Raw genomic sequence first — 19,106 nt, 5'->3', positions numbered from 1 at the left:
GTCATTTCCTTCCCCTTTTACTAATCTAATGATTTTTATATCTTATTATTCTAATTCTATAGACATTGTGCTGCTGTGAAGCAAAATGAAGACTAGGGAAGGCAGAGTTACAGTTGATCAGTTACTGATTCATCAGATACCACCCAACAGACAGACCATGAATGCGGCCTGAGAGATATCTAGTGCATAACTCCTATGACATTTCATAGTTTTTCTGAGATTTCCTCAGGGTAGCTCATGGTGGTTCAAATGAGAAAGCAAGGTTAATGGATGTGAAAACATTCTCCTTTGTCTCAGTAGATAAGAATTGTGACATTCTTAAGCCCCACTCCTGAAACACCTTTTCTAGGCATGTAGAGTAAATGCATGCAGCAACTACAGCACTGTCTCACACATCAAGGAAAAAAAATTGCTGTCTTTACTGTGCTACCACAATATTAGAGTGTAAGCCCAAGTTGGTCTAATCATGCCTGTTGGGAGAATAATTTGCATTGGCCCACTTAGGCACCGCATGACACACTTAAGAAAAGGCCTGGTTTGCTACTACTTGATGGTTCTAAGGAATCATGAAACATGCAGTGTGGTGAGATATTCTCTTAAATTATGGCTAGACCACATATGAGTATAAATTAATATTTCTGCTATACCCAGATCAAGAACTAATCCACAAAAATGTTGTGGCAAAGAAAAACAAACCATTTGTGTGTCGTTTCTTCAACCCACAGGTACGCCTACAGAAGTACTGGAACAGCTGAAGTGAATCTTAGATGTCTAGGGGTTTAAAATCCCCTTGATATTAAGACTTGGAAAGTACGTTTTTATTTAACATTTTACAATTCAGCTAATTACTTAGTATCCCCGTGAAGGACAACTAAAGTCTTTTTGTCTTACTTTCAGAACATTTTGCTACACATTTGTGTATATTCTGTTGCTTAATTTGCATTTCATTAAATCAATATCAACATACAAAACATCTCGAAAGACATTCTTTTATCCGCTTGAAACAGCTAAACAAAGATCCCTTAAAATGCAGGCTGAAATTAAAGATTAGATACACTCCAGTAATTACACTCTGCTTGAGCTCAGCAATGTATTTTAAATGAGCCACATTTTTTTCTGAGAATATGGATTGTAATTATTCCTTATTAGCTATATAACTATAAAAAGTTTAAAAAGAACCACAGGCATTTTACAAGAACAAACAGTTTGTAGTTTTTTGTGTTGTATATTGTCGAATTTCTTCAGCACTATAACGAATAACACATCAACTCACCCTCCCCCATCCTATTATTACTCAGCACCAAAAAATGTAAGCCTTACACACAGAGTAGCCTACAGAGCTACTTCACAGACCTCCCCTAGACACCCAATCTCACCATATACTATGAACCTGCCTCCCATTACAGCTACAGTACATCTCACTGTGCATTTCTGCATGATCACTGTGAGGTCAACACTCTTGCTGCTTATGGAAATGTCTTTCAACTAGCATACTCTAGGAAAAAAAACTAAATTTAATTATACATTTTCTCAAAAAACGTGAGCTTTTGTTAAAGCAAAACATCTTTCGAATGAAACCGAAAACTTCATTCTGATTATTAATGAAGAAAAACACACAACACTTCATTTCTAATGTGATGCATAGATTGTATACACACATACAGTATGACTGAAATCGGTAGCATCCAAATCAAAACCAAACTTCCAACTAAAACGTAATGCTACCCTGGAAATTACAGTGACTGAATATTAATTGACATGTAATTAATCAATCCATTTTATAACCGCTTCATCCCATGCAGGGTCATGGGGAGCCAGAGACTATTCCAGCAAGAAACAGGCACAAGACAGGATACACGTTGGATGGGACACCAGTCTGTCACAGCATGTTAATTAAGTTAATGTTATCATTTAGAATTTGAATTTACAGGTTTCTCTACATAAATATAGTCAATTTCCTGTTTGAATGTTTTCTCCATCGTGTTTATGCAATATTGTCACAAGCATCGAATCTGACAAATCGTGCAAAGGTACGAAATTTATTTTTCAGGTAAAGTGAATCATCACACTTCAAAACAAAGGCAAGAACTATTCCAGAATGTTCTTTTTCAGGGAAATCCCAGGAAGCACGTGTAACTGGAAGCCTTTATTCTAAGTGACTGAGGTGCAAGAACCCAGACAAGTCATTTTCATGTTCCTTCTCGGGGTTCCCAAGGTGCTGTGCGAGACACTGTGCTGTATCTATAGCAGAGATGGGTCTATAGTTGCTATAACTCACTGGATGTCTTCTTATACATTTTCAGGATTCACCCATGCTTGTTTGTACACCATGCTTGTAGTGTGCTCCAGAACCACTTTCATTTCTCCAATTTTTAAAAGAAAAAAAAGTTTAAAATGCTAACTCACCTTTTCAGGATTTCAACATAACCTTTTCTTTCTTCCTTCGAGAAAGCTGTGGTGGCAAAAGTCGCTGAGCTCATGACTCAAAAGAAGGAAATCCGGGCCCTACAGGCCATCAGATCTCCTACACTGACCGCTCTCATGCACCCAGTTCTGCAGAAAGGCAAAACCAGCAGTGAAAGTTTTCAGTTCATCTCTCATGTTTCCTTAAACCCACATGACCAGATCATGTTCCACTAACCATTTCCTTTTCAAACAGCCCTGAGCAGCCCCCACCACAGAGGGAAACATCACCGTCACATCACTTTCAACATCTGCTTATCCAATTCAGGGTCACAGTGGCCCAGAGTCTATTCTGGGAAGCACTGGGCGCAAGGTGGGATACGCCCTGGGCAGGACGCCAGTCCATTGCAGAGCACACAGTGTACACTCACACCAGTGTCCATTTTATTTTTACAGAGGCCAATTAACCTAAGAATATGTCTGTGGACCGTGGAAGGAAACCACAGCACCTGGAGGAAACCCAGGTGAACAGGGAAAGAACATACAAACTCCATGCAGATAGCACCCCAGGAATTGAACCCAGGACCCCAGTGGCTGTGAAGCAGCAATGCTAACCAATGCCCCCTCGTGGCACCCAGAGAGGAAAACGTTTCTTCTTAAGTCATTGTGATTGCTATTGTGGCACTTCTCAAGCAAGAGGTGATCATTTCTGGCTCTTACAGCAAAAGAAGTCAAATCCATATCACACTGAGAGGTGTTGGACTGGGCCTGGTCAGTTCTAAGATGGGAGATCTCTAAGAAAAACTAGGTTACCACAGTAGGTGGCGTTGGCACTAACAGCTGGTCATCCTGTAGACCGTAATTTCCAAAACACTGCTCACCAGTCTACAAGACCAACAACCTCGCAGACGGGGACCAAATTCCGCTTGGGGCTTGCAAACTCTGGCCTCCCTAGAGTAACACCCTTCATGGTAAAAAATGGCTTCAACTGGTAAAAAGAATGTTATTTCTCCACCCAATCTGCTGCACAATGGAACTGCTGGTGCATCACCCAGACGGGGGCTGCACTTCCATGAAATGGATAGATGAAATACATAAAGCACAACATGCAAAATCTACTGAATGTAGATGCTGACTGCCCGGCCGGCCTCCGGATTAATTCAGTCTGTCATCCGGGTGTCATGTGGATGCTTCTCGATTCATTGTCTACACAGGTGTCTTCTATCAGTGGAGCGAAAAGGTAGTTTAATTAATCTGAGAGCATGCCAGAAACTAGAATTTTCAAAGAAGCGGGATTCTGGTATACTGGATTAGTCAAGTGTGCGTGCGAGGTGCAAGGTTTAAAGAAACACATTATGTCTATATAAAAGGCACATATGTAGAAAAAAGCTCTTGGAATTTTCAACAAAAGCTCAACGTGGGTGCAAGGAGTGGATCTACTCCTCTACCAGGATGGAAAGTAGACAGTAGTGCACCAGTAGAAGTAGCTGTATAGGAATGTATGGTGTGTAGCCAGCAGTAGACTGATGGTGGGCTAGTGCACAGGGGATGGAAATCCAGGCTGAGGCCAGGAAGCTTGCAAATCACATAACCACCACTTTTACCCTTCATTACTGTTTAACAAAGCATTATTTTGTGAAACTGATTTATTGCTGCACCTTTTCACAGTATCTTTAAATGTACTGCACTGTATTGTTTCATTGAATGTTGTTTGGATTTATGATTGTGTAACAGGTTGGAATTCATCCAATAACCAAAATAAAGGGAATTCCTCAATGCACACAGGGCTGCCACAAAATGCAGACAGCGTAGACAAGAATGATTTCTGAAATATCTCCAATACGCAGGCTTTTCTACTATTCTAGTCATTTCTCTCCCCTTTTACTAATCGGAGCAGTTTTAAATATTTTTTTTAAATTCAACATACTTTTTAACATGTTGTTCACAAGTTCTTTAAATGTCTCAGTTCAATGTTGGTTATGTATAAATGCAATGTATATACAGTATGTACTTTCTCCTTATTACTCCATTAAATCAATTAATTGATTCTAATTGAACTGAAAGTACACATTGGACAGCAATGTCAATTCACACCATGTCATCTCTTGTTGAAGGTCACAAGGAGCTGGGCCTTCTATGGGAAACACATTTCCTTGGTTCTGGGAAGCATTCTGCAAGCATAAAGAAGGCAACATATATGAAAACCATTTTGTTTCCAACATACAACTGCAAAAATGTTTATGGACAGAAACACAAATTTACAAAGTCCAGGTATTTATTTATATCTACAAACCCAATATATATATATATTATTTTCATTTTGACACTTTTGGAAATTAAGCATATCTGTTTCGTTTGAAATTATTCTTGAGTTACCGTTTAATAAGAATTACATTACACTTGTGCTGCCCATTATATATGGAACATTACTTCTGAATGCAATATCAGCACTTTACAAAACTTTATAATTCTGCAATTTCCCTCACGGGATCAATAAAGTATATATCTAAAACCTGGGCATGTTATTGTTATACTGTAGTCTATATGGACCAGATATCAGAGTAGTCGAGTTGCCACACTAGTACACAGTAATTAGGGACTTTCCTCAGAAGTGTTCATTATATAAGGACCCTGGATGTTTATCTTTCCTGACAGATGGGCTGCCAGATGATAGTTCTGTGGAGCTATCACAGAAGATGAGCAGAATCCAAACTTCCAATAATAAAAAAACAGGAATTAACTATTTGTTAAATTTGGGAAAACTATTCAGAAGCCCAGGGTCTGTTCATATGCTTGACAATGAGCACGATCTGACTAAACATTCCTTAGGGGATTTATACATTTTAATTTTAAAACTTCTGAGTGCCTTAACTTCTAAAGACATTTGCAAGTTTGAGACTGGGTCCCCTAAGTGGTCAGAAATCGTCGCAGGAGTATGGAACAGACTACCAGGCTATATTGTTGAACCTAAGACCCTGGTTCCTTGCACTAAACTGTTAATTCACCCAAGGATCTCATTCAGCCCTTAACTGCTAAATGGTTTAGATGGGTCAAATGGCCTCCTCTCGTTTACAACCTTTCCTACGTTTAAAACATGGAGTCTGACTCGCCCCACGTGGACGCAGGGATCGACATCGTTTGATGTAACAACACAATTTCAGATCCACAAGACGGTGGGGAAATTCTAAAAAAATGACATAGAAAAATCATTTGCAATACAATGTATATGTGGGAAAAAAAAGAAATCCGATTTGTATCATTTTTCTATCAAAGTTATCAATAAAATAGCTCATGTTTTACAGCAAGCACATCTCGTCGGGCCTGCTTTATCACTGTAAGAGCTAAGAATGGCAGTTCTGTAGCTTTGAAGAGGTACCAAATGCAAGTTGAGCACATCGAGGTTTTCAAACTCCGATCATGTCTGCCCTTCCTGACAAGTAAACTGCAAAAGGTTTGCATATTTTGAAGCAACCTGGGGTAGCTGACTTTGCAAACATGCAGCCAGTAAGCACTGGCGCTTCCCGTACTTGACAGCTCAATGCTCTTGAAATCATTCACCGGCACACAGCCAATCTCTACCCTTCAGCCTTCAGCAATAACTGAACTCGCGACATGACTCAGCTCTTCAGAGTTTTCAGGGCACAACTCCCGCTGAACAGCAAGCGTGCAAAACATCTCAGCAGAACTGACTCTAATACTCTAATACAAAGGTTCTCTGGTAGAAACAGAAAGAGCTTTTAAACAGAGGGCCACAATAAATCACAGCTGCGACAAGCAAGAGAGCAACTGAGCAACAGAAGTCTAATTGAAGACAGCATACATGTGGTTTACCTATAAAATATATCACGCAGTAAATGCCGCAGGTGGTCTGAGATCGAAAAAAAAAATTCTCCATGAAAATAGAAAATTTTCAAATGCCAAACAGTAGTGCATATACAAACCTCATTACTCCAGCACAAGCTTAAACAAAGCATTTAAGAGTTTAAACAAAGCGTCTGCCTTTGATGCTGTGCCATAATATGGGATTGTGGCCTTTTGTAGACATGATAATTTGATCCAGAAGGGCAGACAACACAAACTGGTTCAGACTGGTACAGCCCATATGGGCTGCAGGATGTTGTTCTTTCAGACGAACGGCTGTGACCACAGAGGCTGAAATGTCTGCTGAGAGCAGCGAAGCTTTCCCTGCTCCCCTTGAGCCTGTGGCACTCGGCAGCCCACACCAAGCCCTCCCCTTGAGAGCACTTCACTGTTCCTCAACAGTGCTGTTGAGATGCAAGCAGGCAGCGTTTCTCCCACCGGGGCCCTGTACAGGCTTAAAGCACACTGGGCAGGTAAGTGGATAGAAACAAAAACATCACGGAGAGCTAAAAGAGACAAAGAAAATGTGTTCTGAGAGGGAGGACAGCAGAAATTCACAAGTTTCTTTTCAAATCACCGGCATTATAGTGTATTAAACCACAAAACCATTTTAAAATCAGCACCCTGCATTTGTCATTTCATTTGTACATTACACTACTACAAATGTTACAATTTTCCAACATACAATAATAGATACTAACAGACATCAACAGGTGCCCTTTAGGAAAAACACAAATATAAACCAACAACATGGGCTTTCGAATTTAGAGTCGTTTAGAGTTTGATCTACAAGTACTGTATGGCAAGATTATAGGAAGTGTAAATTGCAAAACAGCACCATATCGTAAGCTGACAGAATCACAAGATGCCACATGCAGCAATGAGATTACAGTTTGTCAGCCCCAAAATTCCCCTGGCATCCCTGTAAAAATTATCACCTAAGATAGACAGTATAAAACAACCATAAAATCTTAAGCCTGAAAGATAACAAACATAAGTGCTTTTTTAACCCAGAATACTTTTCACCCCCTTCACATGTATAGCAATATACAGTACTGTAATCTAAATGACTACTTCCTCTATTACAAGATACAGTAATACTGTTAATAGCACTAGAAGTTCAGGACATTTTTGGCTCCCATCAGTCCAGTGAAAAGGTGCAGTTTAGTCGCAGGCACAGATGTCAGCCCCAGTGTGGCATTACTGCAACTTCTTAGTCCCAAGATCAAACAAATCAACAGCATATAATTATCAAACATCAATTCTAAAATCATCCTGAAGGAAAATTCAGAATTGTTTTCGGTCCCTAACACCTCTTATTATACTACAATATATTAACTATTTTATGTGGAATAATGAATTTTCTTTTCTCCAAATCATGATTAATAAAAAAACTCCACATTTGACTGAAACAAAGTCTATAAAGGGGGAAAAAGCAAAACCAACTTTTGAATGGTGTTTTAGTTTTGTATTCTAGCTCTCATGGATGATGGGATTAATTCAGCATTCATTTTTAATTTGTCATGGATATTCCACACAGACCAGGATGTTTTTTACTATATATTTACAAGCAATTCACCACATTTAAATGTGTTACATTTTGCAAATTTTCATTTCACACTCATGTATCTGCACGTTAGCACCCACTGTTCAGACTCTTCAGCAGCTCTATTCCTGCAAATGTGTATCACTTAATTTCTAATGAATGATAAGTGTAAGTGTAAATGCTCACACAGAGCTAACAACTTCTGGGTTTAATCAGCCCATACCAGAATAACAGAGAGTAGCATGGGCAGTCTAAGTAATTTTTAAATGACACACTGTAAACAACTACTATGAAATTGCTACTGGCTCAAATCTTTGCTATTCATCTTTAGTTCTTTTTTTCTGCAAAGTTACTTTTTCTGTCAGTTCAGTGCATGTTAACATTCAAAATCCAAACCAAAATCCAAAAAGCCAGACTGAAACCTACCAAATGTAAGCAACTAAGGTTGCTGCTGGAAGAGGTGTTAGTGGGGCCAGCAGGGGGTGCTCACTTATCATTAAAAATCCCAGGGCGTTTCTCGAAAAGAGTAGGGGTATAACCCCGGTGTCCTGGCCAAATTTCCCATTGGCCCTTACCAATCATGGCCTCCTAATAATCCCCATCTATGAATTGGCTACATTACTCTGCTCTCCTCCCCACTGATAGCGGATGTGTGGTGAGCGTTCTGGCGCACTATGGCTGCCGTCACATCATCCAGGTGGGGCTGCACATTGGTGGTGGTTGAGGGCAGTCCCCATTACCTGTAAAGTGCTTTGAGTGGAGTGTCCAAAAAAGCGCTATATAAGTGTAAGCAATTATTATTATTATTATTATTATTATTATTATTTTCGGTTCTGCTTATTTCTGACCGGAGGGACAGGAGATTTCTAAACAGCTGCTGATTTTATTAATTCCTTCATAAGCTTACAGTAATAAACACACACTTCTCAGGATCCAGGTGCTTTTTTGATGCCCTTTTAGGTTCAAGGTGGCAAAGTCCCAAGCAAGGGAAAAAACTTAAAAATATGAAAATAAAGAAGAAATAAATCCATAACATAGCCACACCGAAACTACAGTATATGAATATAGAAAAAAAGAGAAAATGTATGTTGCAGAGCTCTGTGAGTTTTCTTTTAGTTGTATGAGAGAGAGGTTAAAGAGAAAATCGTTTTGGTTTACCTAGGAGCAACCCTTCAAACCAGAAGGAGCTGTGCTAAAGAGGGACATCAATCACAGAGCCCAAATACATCATGCAGTAAAAACATTTATTATGTTATTACAAAGTGTTTCCCTTTTGTGTTGCTTTGTTCAGGTCCGTAGCAGTGTGGGTGCAAGGCTCTGTGGCATGTTGTTCTCTGCAGGAGGCCTGCAGCTCTGGGCATGACAGAGAGCACTCGTCTCTCCCACTTGCATGAACAACTAGCCCTCCCAAGTCACTGCCCCCAGTCTGGCAGAGAAACAAACTCCCCACCTGTGGAGAAACCAGGGAAAACACTGCTAGCAAATTTGTGCACCTGTTTTAGGGTGTTTGCCATTAGTCAGTTGCTATTTCTTCTCTCACTGAGCTAAGTTTTATTTGGCCGTCCAATATTACTTGCTGTTCAATGATGTGTGCCCTAGCTGCGCTCAGCCTGAATGGACGCAGTCAAAATTCAACCTAGAGGTCACAAACATATCATTAATTAGGAAATAGGTAAAGGTTTAGTCCATAACGTTGTGTCTCTTTTCCTTTCCCTTCAGCATGTAATAAACCTTTACCTGTTCCTGCACATGCTGACATAGACCTGTGGGACTGTACTTTAGCACCACTATTAATATGCTGAAGTTCAGCAGGTAGCTATCAAATATGGTCTGAGAACCTATAATTCAAGAAATCCTAAAAATAATTCAGATATTGTAACCACTTTCCTCTACAAGTATCCTTTTGTCTGGAAAGGCAATTTTTAAGCTTTGGACATGTGTTAGTAAATCTGGTTTAAAGCAGTGCAAAATAAGCACATACTGCACATCTATTCAAAACAGTTGTAAATCGTGTCTAGAGTGTTGGTTGGTGTGGCTGCAGTCCAAGTGTAAGAATTTCTAAGATCAAACTCCAGATCTGTAGTCTGGAGAGTAAATGGAAGCAACCGTAATGGTAGCTGCAGGTCAGGGCCTGGAATGAGTCAATGCTCCCGATGTACTGCTTGGTGTGAGATTAAGGACTGTCCAAAGGGCTGAGTAGGTAGTCATTAACTCCTACTCTGCTCCTACCTTTTCAGTAGCTCAGACAAACCCTAATTAATGTAAAGTCAAGGGCTGACTTGGATTAATGTTTTATTGGTTTAACTCTGAGGTAATGGCTATTAGATTGTGGGGCGGGGCGTGAGATAAGAAGCACACGCAGAAGTTAAAGAGATGCGATTTTTACAAATCAAGAATAGTGTGACCTCCTCCCAAACCTTCATTTAAAACTCCATTAAGAGCCATGCACAAAAAAGGAGGACCCTGTCTTCAGCAGCTAGCTCTTCACGTGGCTGACTCTTGTTTAAGTCAATTACGTAATTAGGGGGATTTTTTACCTACAGTAGGTGCTGTACTGGGATGGCTTAGAGGGGCTTCTTTGTCGACAGCAGACTACAAACGATACTCCTGAATTTAATCCTGTGAATGCTTGCCATTTGGCCAATAAGAGATGCATCCATTTTCCAATTAATGTTCACTCAGCTGTGGTCATTATGGGGCTCACAGTGAGAAAAACACTGTACTGGTATGTCTCATTTCTTTATTTTGCTTACAGAGTCTTTGAACTTTTAAAGATTCACAGAGCTAAATAACTTCCCTAATAATCACCAATTACAATTTGAATCATGTTAGATTAAAAAAACATTCATTTATAACCCATAACACTGAACTGGCATAATACTGGCTTGCTATCTAACCCTGCTAAAAATGTAATTATTTTTGAGTTGAGATTAAAAAAAAAAGAGTCTTAAGCTTATTTCCCGTCTAATTATTCTGATGCTCCGTGGACTAATTTTGAGCCTTTCTCAAAGTACAGGAATTGCTTTCTCCCAATTTATAAAGATAAAACCACGACAAAGAAAAGCAGTTTTCCATCTTTAAGGTCCATTACCAAGGAAAGGTCTTCTGAGATGTTGTTTTTACCAAGCACTTTTTTTCCCCACCACAAGCACTACAGTTAATGGAGGTCAGTTTATAGTTACTTGGTTCAGTTTGGTCACCCTTAACATTAACTATCCCCAAGCCCATGGTTACTACCCATATCTTAAGTTCCAGGAACACTTAAAGCAAAATGTAAGGGGAAAATTAACATTAAATGTAATCATTACACACCTGTTACAGATTTAACGTTTTTACAGTTTGTATTTTGTAGACCTCAGAACATCTCTACAGTTATTTACCCATAAAATGCTGTACATCTCAGGGTGTGGAAATGATATACATACATTTTACACTTGTATTTTATGTTGGACTTTCGAGAAATCAAACACTGTACTAACAAATCCTAAAATCTGAGGTGAGTCATAGATGCAGTGTTTAGAAGTACTACCTGTTTACTGATTCCTGTTTCCATGACATGCGACTTGCCATTTTTAGATTATTTGTGCAAATATAGCTTTCTGGGTTTGTCTCTCCAATTCAAAAGCACTGCAACAGATAAGCAATACATTTCAGAATTGCTTCCCCGCCCTCCTGTTTCACAGCATCCTTATAAAGATGTATTAACAACAATATTCTCCTTGCCCAATGAAAAGATTTTAGTCTGTAGATAAATGGAATAAATATTAAAGTGGTAACATAAAACAGATCTAAGTAATGTGAATTCAGTCAGTATGTGGCTGTTCTATGTGAAATGTGATTTGCAGCATAGGTCAGACTTACTATAAAAGCCACAAGCAAAACCAGGAGAGGAATATGACCAATTAAACTGAATAAGATTAAAACAAAGATACTGTACAAGGTCCCATAATTTTCCTCTCAAGAATGTAAACCTTATCCAGGTCCATCCATTCATTCATTTTCCAATCTGCTTTATTCAGAACAGAGTCGCAGGGAAACAAGCAAAGGGTGTAAGATTGAATACACACTAGATTGGATGCCAGTGCATTGCACTAATACTAACACACACACTCACATCAGGGCTAGTTTTACAGAAGCCAATTAAGCATGTCTTTGGTCTGTAGGAAGAAACTGGAGTGCCCTGAGGAAGAGACAAACACAGAGAAAACATACGATCTCCACGCAGATAGCACCCCAGGAACTGAACCCAGTTAACTTCTGTGTCACCATGCCAACCTCTTTGGCAAATCTAAGGAGCTGAATTTAATAACATATCTGAAACACAACACCAGCAGGATGCTAAAAACAAAAATGGCATTTCATGGCTTCTGTCAATGTGAAACCTGACAGACCACTAACAGAGGTATGAGGTATTTGTTTCTTAATGTTGGTCTGTCTTAGCTTCTGGGAACTGACAAGGCCAGTTTCCAAGGAGACAGGGACAGTGCAGATAACATGAAATGTGTTGTAGGCACAATTTGATAAAGGGGTCTGCTCTTCTAACCAGAGAATGCTTCTGACAAACACCAGTTTTTATTAGCTTCCACCCTGTGGATGACATAATTCACTCAATAAATCCACCAGATACAGATGGATCCTACTCTACTCAAATGTAATGGCATGAACAATGGATTAGTATTGCCAAAACAACAATTAACCAAACATTTATAACATAAAACATAAGAATAACCAATATCATATCTAAAGGAGAACTAACAAAGGCTGATACCATACTCACAAGTTTGCAAACAGGAATTTGAGGTATTCAGAATAATCTTTGTTTAGAAAGTCCTATTGCTTATGGAGAGAATAGAAGATCCTGTTTATATCCACACTGAACGAAGTACAACAACAGTCTAAAGCTAATGCTTTCGACTTATTGATCATTAGTCTGTTTACTAATTAAAACCAGATTTGACTTATAAAAATCATTAAGAATTTCGCAACAAAACATGACTAAAAAACGAGGAAAGCCCACTCTATGAAAGGTATCACAGAAACACTAGGGCTGTTAAAGGAGCCAATTTTCAGAGAGGAATGACAGGTGAGTTCATCACTACAGCTTCAAGACAACACCTTAGAATAATCAGACATTTTTAACACAGAAAAGCCATTGACATTGTGCAGATAATGATGAAGATTAGGGGCAGAGATTAGTGCGAAATAATGGATTTGCAACAGCATTAGATCACCGTGAAAAAGACATGACAAAAAAAACAAAGAGGTTAGCCTCTTTGAGATTAAAATGAATGAACGAAGCATCTAAAATACACCACCCAAAACCATCAAACTCTTCAGACACTGACCTTTGGTCAGTAAAACACAGGCTGATGTCAGAATGCTGAAATAAAAGAACGGGTTTGGGCACTTTCACAGAAAAGAAATGTACTGCTGAGATTCAATCCACAAAGAACAGTTTGGAATGTGACTAAACTAGTTTTGGAAAAAATCTCTTAATAGGACTAAACACTGACTGCTGAAGGGGTCAGGGGCATTACTCACTGTTAAAAATAAAAAAGTGGGTATGTGCATTTCAGGGGAGCCCTGTGTAAGTTTATTTAACAGTGCTCACGAGCTACTCAGACAGGTTTAGGGAAATAACCAAACATTTGAACAATTTCTTAGATTGAGGCACTAACAGCTACTGCACTTTCCATGCAAAGGTAATGGCAATCCAGTTTTACCAACCCTGGAAAACAAGGGTGAGGCACCTCAGGTCAGACTGAACTGAGCAGCTGAGATCTTCTGCATGAAGCATCGCAAGGACAACCTCACCCACTATTCCACTCTTGGCAACACTGTCTAATCTCTTAGATTTGAATTTTATGTCTGTTGAAATGTTAAATTATGTATTCAAGATTATAGTAACACTTATTAATTTCACACTTTTCCTTCTCAGGGTTAACACTGTGTGCCACTTGCAACATCTCAAACCTGAGTTTCACAGATTCCTGTCACATTCTTTTTAGTGTGTTAGTGTGTTATGAATGTTTACTTAAAACTTAGACATAAAGAATGTTGGCTTTAACACGTTTGTCACAGGGCAAACCCCCTGGACTCTTCGCCAGAGGATAAAGAGGCAAGGACTCTCATTCAGGGTAAAGAATTATCCAAGGGACAGATCTGAACGTGGACATGGGGTGGAGCAGGAACGCAACAGAAAATGATTGTGAGGAAAATGGAGGCTCTCACTGAGATTGTTGTAGAATTCTGGGAAGCTATGTCATGGAAGATCACAAGTTAAGAGTAGCAGAGGTGAAGAGAAACTTGGCTGCTGTCACCCCTTCTGAACTTTCATTAAAATCTCCATTCAACTGGTAAAGACTCAGTACAAATTATTAAGACTTACTATCAGGCTAACTTCTTATTACGAGGGAAAAGTAATAATGAGATCTCTTACTGTTTCATGCATTTTATACTTTGCTCATCAGTCAATTCTGATGTAGGAAATGTAAAATTATCCATCCGTTTTTTAACTGCTTCTTCCAATACAGAGTCATGGGGGAAGCAATGGGAAAAGGACAGGACACACCTGGATGGGATACCAGTCCGTTACAGGGCACACACAGACACAAACACAGACACGCTCACACCTAGGGGCAATTTTCCCAGAATCCAGTTGACCTGCCAGCATGTTTTAGGGCTGTGGGAGTAAACTGGAGCACCCAGAGGAAATCCCCTGCAAACACAGAAAGAACATACAAACCTCACGCAGACAGCATCCCAGGCCCAGAACTGAAGCCAGGGCCGAAATAAATATGATTAAGTATATTCAGATCTTCCTACTTCAAGTCTAGATTGAGACTGCTTATGAACTCCTTATGGATCCTAGGTTTTCTATATTAAAAGATTTTTGTATAGAAAATACAGGTAACCAGGTAACCAACTACACACTAGTGTACTGTATACACCACATATCATACTGTTAAGGACTTGTTGAAAGTACATGTATAAAAATGAATGGATGAAATTCTATGCACCAAGTACAACTTCTTTTACACATTAACGAGACCTCCTGGATTAACCTCACTGAGGTTTACTTAGTTTGAATAAATGCAATTCATCATTAAGTCAATTTTATCTTTTCCACCTGGAAAATCCAATGAGGGTTTCAAATCCCCTCTAATTATACTAGCTTGGACAAACACAATTCCATTTTAAGCGAGTAAAATCCACATGGCTTATATTGTTTAAATAAAAAAAGTGCTAAAGAGTTTGTCAGTGTTAAATAGGGCACTGCAGTAGTGATTCACACTGCACTATTCTGGGAAACACAAGCGCTTGTTTAGTTCAGTAAGAGAACAGCCACCGTTCCTGAACTCAGTGTTGGAGCCCAATTAGAAGCTGCTCATCTTCAAGACCTTCTCCTTCAGCTGACAGCCAAAATGTTACAAGATTTCATCCAATTTATTTTCCCAGTGTTGTGAAACAGCAAAGCAGCAACAGAAACCTCTCACTAGTGGAGATCCGCCATGTGGTGTATTCGTAATACATTTCACTTTTCCAATAAAACCCAAAAAGCACTTTTATTTAGAAATTAAATTCAAGCCTTTTGCAATATGAAGGTCAGTTTCCTTAATGAAAAAAAGGCCATAATGTACACCAAGGCTTTGCATTACTAGTGCAATGGTCTACCACAAAAGCTACACAAGCTACAAGAAGGGAAAATAATGAATGCAATTATATTTATAGAGCTGTTTACACCCCAAAGCACTTCACATACAGCAGGGGACACACTTTATGAATCACTAGAGTGCAGCCCCACCTGGGTATTGCAGAGTAGCTATTATGTGCCAGCAGCTCCAGTACACAGTACATGAGTGGTGAATGGGTTGTTCTCCACACTGAATAAACAGGAAAGGCCTGACTGTACACATCCAAAGTGTAATTCAGCCAGGACTCCAGGGTTAACACCCCTACTCCTCCACAGAGGAGGAAAAGTGGAAAAATTCCACTTTATGTTATCCACGAAGTGATCTTTAATGACCAATTAGTCAGGACCCCGGGGCTCTGAAACATGTCTTAGTACGAAAAGCATACCTGCAGAGTCTGCCAATATGTGTGGCTGTTCTGTCAAAGCCGGTCCATCCTGTTCTCAAGAAAGACATGGAATTCAATCCCTTAATGCCTTATAAATAACCCTAGGAGCTGCTTTCAGGTAGAAACCCGACTAAACTAAGCCAAATCTTAAGTGACTAAGACTAAAGGTGACATTAAGTACCTAATTCTGTAGTTCATTTCAGTTTAACATCACAAAGGCACAAAGTGGGTTATTGGTTTTTGTTGTTTTCAATAAGAATGCTTTGTCATCCATAGGAAATGAGAAATCCCACTGTGTTGTTGCACAACTATCAATCACCCACTCTTTCCTCCCCCTACCTTTGTGAAGAAAAACAGATTTTATTTTAATCTTAAAGAATTTCTTCCTGTCACTACATGCTTCTTATAAGAAGCATTTTTTACATCTTAAAAATCCCCATCTTCACTGGAGGGTTCTGAGAGTTTCCATGTGATCCCATGTGAAGAACCATATTAATCAGCTGAAATCGCTCTAAATTGGCTTTGCATTGCTTTTCCTCTGACTGTGATGGTTTAGTTCACATACCACTTAAAAACAAGCAGAAAGAAATGACATTACAGAGATAAAATTCCTCTAATGACTATTAGAACAATTCTCTTCAGAAAACAATGTGAAACCTAACCCTGTGGTTTTCCCAAAAGCTGTTGAAATGGTTTTCCATTCTTTAAATGAGCAAATAAGACAACCATCAAGTTGGTCAAATGCAATTCATTATTGAGTGCAGGACTTGTTATTTTACATATTTATTGTTCTACCCATATAAGGTTTTGTATTACAGAACCTGTTAAAGTGTGAAAAAAATCTTCAATGTGAGTTCGAAAGAGATGTCTGCTTCAGCTGCCTCGAAGTTGTCAGGTACAAAGAAAATGACACTGTACATTTTTCATCGGAATTAATTGTCAACAATTTGTGTTAGTTAATCATTATCAAACCATTCCATAGCGTCCTGACATTTCTGAGCAGGTCACATTCCCTTGCAATGGACAGTGCATGTTGCCTGAAAGATGAGTTCTGTAACTGCTCATCAAGACAAAGCAGACAAAACACAGCAAGTTTCCTGCTAATATTCAAGCCATAATGCAATACATAATTCTTGGTTTCAGGTTTTAGGCATTCATTTACGTAAAGTAGGACATAAAACATTAGGTAGGGTCTTCAGAAATCAAAGCTGACTGCTCCTCTATCTCAGACAGTGATAATGGACACAATCCAATGTCGTTAAAACAGGCAAATATTACTCCACTAAGGCTGGACCTCAAAGTCTAAACAACTGAAGAAAGTTACACTAGCTAACAAAGCAGATATTTCTCGCTTGCACACAGCATACTTTCAGTATTAAAAATTAATTATATAAAAGAACAGAAAAATTATGCGATTTTAGACAGGCACCAGCCCTAATCAATGATATATTCATATATAAATGATAGCCTCAGAACAGGTGTTCCACAACCTTTTTCTTCTGTAGTTTTATTTTCTGGCATGTACACAATAATTAGCCATAACACTGAATAATAATAAAAGTTTAGTCTCAATCTTTAACTATGAATGCGCTGTTTGCCGAAACCCATGATGCATAGTTATTAAGAGGTATTTTAAGTATTTAATCTTTCATCCTCGATGAGAAGCAAGTGCCCCTGTTTCAGGAAATGAAAGAAACCTGCTCACCCACCCTGGTCTTCCTGTTTTATGGTTCTCAAACTTGGGGTCTTGCCCTTGGTGTCATGAGTGCCAATCTGTACACTCCCACCCAGCTTTTGATCTACTCATTTCAACTGTCACTACAACAGGTCTAGTTCCTTGGCCCGATGACCTTTATTCTCTAATAACTGATTCTCAATCCATTTTATACTCAACCTGGACGACCAGGAATACTTTCTAGTGACTCTCCTGTAAAATAATTTCCTTTATCTGAGGGAAAGACACTCCTGCCATGAGTTTTCGTATTTTTTATGCATCAGTTCCACTCCAGCCTTATTGTCTTCACACTGTTATGGGACACTACCCTAACCTCACAAACAGTGGCTGATCTAATCATGCCACCTCTCACTGCAAGGGGTCTAGACGTCTCTACTTGAGTTATTCACTCACGTAAAATCCCTAAAAGCCCCTTCGCATTTGTTATATGGGATTAAGAACTAGAGAGGCTGGAAGGTGGTTGTGATTGAGATGCAGTCTAGGACAGGGCTTGGTCCTCTACAAGTCTAACACAACAGCCAGTCTGTTTTAAACTTGACACTTCACAGGTAAGGTGAAGGTGTACCTAGTACATACAGTACCTACATATACAGTATTTTGGGAATGTCCTATATTGGAGTCCTTTCAGATATTGGTGATTAATGTGTTTTCAGATGTGACCATGCTACAGAGCACAAGCCTTCTCCTACTCAGTGATAATTCCTGAATTACCTCAGAAATTCTCCTGGCACAATGTCAACTGACAGCTGTCCATTACAGGCAGATGTAACAGCCACTAAAAAAATGTGCTTGATGTGGCTGGGTGGAGATGGTTCGATACCTCACATTCTTGTATTCATTTGCAGAAATAGTTTGTGCAAAAAATGCATGGCTAGATTTTTTAGTGCAAGACAAGTACATCTACTAATGCAATGACAGTGTGGTCAGATGCTATTTCTCAATTTACCTTTTAATTTCATTACTGTTTTACTGCTATACTAGGGGGTTCCATTTACTTTAAGTGGGTAAAAAAGTCCAATAATTTTTAAGACATAAAGCAAAGGAAGGAAGTTTACAATAAAACTAAGAAAGAGGAGGGTTATTTTGGCAACATAAGAAATTCTATTTGGACCCACTTTTCACAACATGCAATCTAGCTGTACTTCTTTCCATTAGAGCACATAAATTAAATTAGAAAATAAATAAAACCAATTGCAATCAAAGGGTATTTCAGCATCTGTCCAGTCTCAAGAAAGTAATTTTAGCTGCACTTAGACCCGCCAGCAAAAAACATCACAGCAAATTATTAAGATCGACTTAATTCTAGAGCATCTCAGCATGCAGCTGTGAATAATTAAATTTCAAACCAAATCCTAATCCAACAATTAATCCTACATCATGTCTTCCCTGTCTGATGGGTATAGCCACTCTCCTCATATGTTCACATTTGAAGCAGGATATTCAAAAGAAATGGTAAGCCTTGAAGTGCAAAGACAAAATACT

At 39.0% G+C, this 19,106-nt stretch overlaps 1 protein-coding gene across 3 annotated transcripts in view; it reads right to left on the bottom strand.

The window, feature by feature from the left end:
• Window positions 1-19,106, bottom strand: part of abcc3 (ATP-binding cassette, sub-family C (CFTR/MRP), member 3) — a 94,699-nt gene that overhangs the window by 67,378 nt on the left and 8,215 nt on the right. Inside the window, exon 1 of one of the 3 annotated variants that reach the window (XM_015356121.2) lies at window positions 2,407-2,539. The exons of the other annotated variants lie outside the window; for them this stretch is intronic. The gene's annotated coding sequence lies outside the window, so the exon portion shown is untranslated. Of the gene's footprint in view, window positions 1-2,406; window positions 2,540-19,106 lie in introns of those variants that run through there. 3 annotated transcript variants of the gene reach the window in all.

Source organism: Lepisosteus oculatus, chromosome 9 (assembly GCF_040954835.1).
Source record: "Lepisosteus oculatus isolate fLepOcu1 chromosome 9, fLepOcu1.hap2, whole genome shotgun sequence".
Classification (NCBI taxonomy): domain Eukaryota; kingdom Metazoa; phylum Chordata; class Actinopteri; order Semionotiformes; family Lepisosteidae; genus Lepisosteus; species Lepisosteus oculatus.
The sequence above is the reverse complement of the archived record's forward strand: the minus strand, read 5'-3'. Positions and strand labels throughout refer to the sequence as shown.